This window comes from Triticum aestivum, chromosome 4B, assembly GCF_018294505.1.
Source record: "Triticum aestivum cultivar Chinese Spring chromosome 4B, IWGSC CS RefSeq v2.1, whole genome shotgun sequence".
NCBI lineage: Eukaryota > Viridiplantae > Streptophyta > Magnoliopsida > Poales > Poaceae > Triticum > Triticum aestivum.
In genome coordinates this window covers 591,696,555-591,700,947 of record NC_057804.1, presented here as the reverse complement: position 1 = coordinate 591,700,947, position 4,393 = coordinate 591,696,555, and the positions used below count along the sequence as shown (strand labels likewise).

At 46.0% G+C, this 4,393-nt stretch overlaps 1 long non-coding RNA gene across 1 annotated transcript; it reads right to left on the bottom strand.

Moving 5' to 3' along the window:
* Positions 1-961: 961 nt before the first annotated feature.
* On the bottom strand, positions 962-2,960 carry LOC123089311 (uncharacterized). Its single transcript, XR_006442253.1, has 3 exons — positions 2,431-2,960; positions 2,204-2,282; positions 962-2,097 (listed from the first exon to the last, which is right to left on the bottom strand). It is a non-coding gene; the product is annotated as an uncharacterized lncRNA (long non-coding RNA).
* Between the last annotated feature and the right edge of the window lie 1,433 nt (positions 2,961-4,393).

Below are 4,393 nucleotides of genomic sequence, written 5' to 3'. Positions count from 1 at the left end.
ATATGCATGTCCCTTACAATCAAATCACGTTGAAATGTATTATAAAACATTTCCACAACAATGTGTGGGGTATATATCACCTAGTTATAATTGAAATCATGGTCTAGTTAGGGACAACCATCCATAAAAGTATTTGTCAAGAAAAAACTGCATGCAACAGTAGAATACAGTCCTCACACCATGGCATGCTCACATCCTCTTTTCGAAGTAACTACAACCCAGTCCTATTTTATCTAGCCATGCAACTATTCCACGTCAACAAGTCCTGTATTGAGGTATAAATTTTATTTTTGCAGTAGTCTATCCATGCAACGTTGCTGCATCATCACCTTCTACATGTCAGTCATAAGTTGCATCTTTTGCATAAGCTTTCTTGTTGTCATGCAGCCACACCATTTTTTGAAGCGTAAACTGAGGACACTTACATTTTCTCTTTCGTTAGTCTTTAGTCCTCTTTAACACATGTTTACGCATTTGTTTAAACAATGTGTGGCTTACCATCTAGTTAATCTATATAGAAATACTAGAAGAACGCCCGTGTGTTGCAACGGGGCCACATTAACTTTAAGAGTTCAATATTAATCATGTTAATATTATATTTAATATTCTCATACATATCAAGTGACATTGACGACCTTTTTTACCATCAAATCCTCACACACACACACTCTCTCCTTCCCTCTTCCTCACTCTCTCTCCCCCTCTCCCTCTCTCTCTCTCTAACACACACACACATATCCATCTTATTGGGTATGGGACCATAATCCATCTATTTCACACACACAAATGCTAGTGCATAACAATATGGATTATGTGTATTATATTTGCCACCACAACTGAGGAAATTAATTTCATGTAAATCGGCCAGCCACAGCTCCATGACAAACAATACATCTAAATTCTCAATGTTATTTTTATGTAATATGCATTATCTTTATACTATTTCTTGAATGTGTTCAAACTATTACTTGAACTTGCTACCACCAAATGATATCTAAATTCTCTCTCTCTCTCTCTCTCTCTCTCTCTCTCTCTCACACACACACACACACACACACACACACACTCACACACACACATACTCTGATATTATGGGACCAAAAACTTTTACCAATTACCATACTGTTACTTTTGTTGTCCACAAAATGCGGCGAGGTAATTCTAAAGAAATAAAATGCGGAGTTGACCAAAACAATTAACCACTATACTTGATGTAGAAGATCATGAAAGTATAAGCCGGCTGACAGCAACACCAAATGAAACTTCAAGAACACCACCCGCACAGGGATTAAAATCTATAACCATACAAACTCAACTTCAACATGACTCTCCAGCATCAGTATAATCACTGGTTATCCTCCCCAGCCTACTTTGAGGTTGCTCGAACCTGCATAACCATTTGACAAAAAACAGCTTATTTTCTTACTAATCCCTAGATGAACTCTAGACATAAACAAACTCTGTATAGTAAGCAATTAGATGCAGAGCCTTTTTAACAGTAGGCTAGGTGTTAAAAAGCAAGGATGAATATTATCTTGTGCAGACTCCATCGCACGAGGCTTCAAGAACGTTGTGGTCAACCACTTTTTTGCCGTGGAAGGCAGTAGCTTCCCCGCCGGAGGTAGGAGGCCAGCACTTCCTCGTGCATCTCGTAGGAACGGATATCGGTGGAGTGCTTCTTTGCTGGATCTCACATGGAAGGGCATCCTCCTCGTCGAAGCAGGGGAGGACGCCCTTGCATCAGCCTCGTCGGCGGGAGCGTCGTGATAAACAACGCACATCTCTCCAAAATTAACGACGAAGCGAACGAGACGGCACTGGGCGCAAGGGGGTGATCATAAACATTGTCAACTATGAGGTGATTGAGTCTCCCTCGTTATCAACTTCATACATGTTATCAACACGCTCTACCGAGAGCGAACGAGAGACAAAGACATTCCGGCGAACCCCAATTCCGGCCACCACGCACACCCATGTGCTGGAGCGATTGAATAGGAGGAAGGTAACCAGCATGTGGAAGGGACGACGCATGGAATTCCTCCCGAAGATTGCCGATCATGGCCTGATTGCTGGAGAAGTCGACTTCCACGCCGCTCACTGCAAAAACATCAATTAGGAGAAAGCAAAATTATTGTCTTCTGTGATTAACCTCAATGATTTAATAATTAATTTGATTGTTTTCACTTGTATGTTATGCACTCACGCAAGTCACCTCCATCCGAGCGTGAGAAGAATTCATCTATTCCATTTCCACTTCAGAAGCAAGACGACACCGTCTTCAGCTGGGAGGAACATACAGAAGGGAACTAGGGATGAATGTTTACCTGGGAGTGATGCACAGGAGGATCAAGCGGCGCATACAACCATGCATATACCAAAGTCTTGATCTAATTGGTATAATAATCAGGTGCTTCTTTCCTATTTTAATACCTTTGGCTCTCGTCATTGAGGCGCACGCAGCAGCACAGATGCATCCACATCGGCGCGCCCTAGCTCGCCGTGCAACACCCGCAGCCGTGTTCGCCTCGGCTCCGGCAACATGTGCACCCGCGCCACAAGCCCACCATCGCCAACGTCTGTGCTTGCCTTGGCCCTCTGTGCGCGACGACGGCTCCTGGCGGGCTATGGAAGCGACGGCGGACAACCGCTTACAGCACGGCAACCAACGGAAACGGCTACGGCTCCGCACAGCTTGTCTCCAGTGCATCCGCGCATGTTCGCGGCTCCGCATCTTGCCGCCGGGCGGTTACATCCTCTCAAATCCGACCAAGGGATCTACGCTGCGGCCGCCATCTAGCACGGCGGGGATGTCGTCATCGACGTCGTCCTGGTGCTTGGTCTTGTCGAGCATCCGGGTGTATGCGTCGTTGACGTTGCAGAGGCCTGGATCGAAGAGGATCCGATCTGAGGCCTCTCATTCAGTCATCCTCCTTCTCGATCAATGTGCATCTCTATGAAGAGAATGGGAGCTAGGAAAGGAAAGAGAACGTGAGAGAGGAACGGGATTGGCATCCATGCACGGATTTCTGTTTGTAAATTAATTTCCTTCCTTTCAAGTGCGAGGGGAGGCGTAGGGATGTCTTCGCTCGGTGGGACTAACAAGAAGAATTGGCGATTTAAGGTAAGGTTAATTAATTTAGATTTGTTCTTTAGATATTGATCGTGATTGATTTTTTTACATAAATGCATTACTAAATAATTTGTGCTAGCATGGAAAGTTCTGACCGGTTTAGATTTTTTTCGTTGTGTGAGAGGGTGACGCGAAACTAAACCGGTGGGGTGGGGGACGGGACGAAAAAAACCCAGCGAAAGTGGTGGGACGAAATAAAACCCGCGAAAAATAACCGACGGACTATTCACCAACTGCTCTATTAGGAGTAGAGATATTTTATCACTCCGCATACAGCTAGTGGTAGAGAAAGCTGTCATGGCAGCCAGCTAGTTAACCATTGTAAACCAGCTCTTGGACTCTCATGAAGTCAGCAGTTCCAAACAAGCTAGGCTAGTCCAGATAAATAGAGGAGTTTGTTAACTGCAACCAATGTCGTCACGGGCCGGTATACTGTTGATCAAGACAGAATGTTGCCTTGGCAAGGACGAATGAGCGTAATATATAGGCCCCTGCACACATGCAGAAACCAAGAGAGAATGTTGTGTTGGCAAGGATGGATGAGTTGATCTATCGAGGAACCTACCTAGTCATCATATGCATGGCACCTATATATAATGCTCCAAACGTAGCTAGTGCAGGTAGTGTTCATTCATGCACACATGTGTGACAGTGCGAGCATATATGTCCCCTGCCTACGACATACACATTCTCTAGGTTTTTTGTGTGTGGCTACAAGTTACAACGCATGATTTCATCTCGTTAATTATGCCAGAATGCATAGCGCCGGTTGGTGACAAGACGGTGATACTGTGCTTCTACGGTTTGAGTCTCACCCGCCGTAAAACGTCGACGTTTTTTATTCTTACATACACTAAATAAACTGTGCGCATGGCGTCTCGAGGACTCTTTAGGATGCTGCAGAAGAAAAGAAATCCATAGTGTTTTTCCTGGTTGTGCATGTTCTCCTTCCCTGCACAGCACAGGTACCTCTGCCGTTGCGACAAACGTTTTGCCTGTGCCGTAGACGGCGCGCGGAGCAGTCCGGCCGTAGCCACAGCCCACTGCACAGAGCACAGCCGTAACGTAACGTACCTGAGCTGACAGCAGGCACGTTAGAGCGCGCGTGGAGTAGTCGCGTCGTGTCTGCCTGCGTGCGGTGCTCACTATGCGTCGCATGAACCACCCCCCGATCGATCTCGATCAGATCAGCAGACGAGATTCGCACGGACGGCCCGGACGCCGCACGTCGAGCTCACGCGCGCTGGCACGCACGACACACTC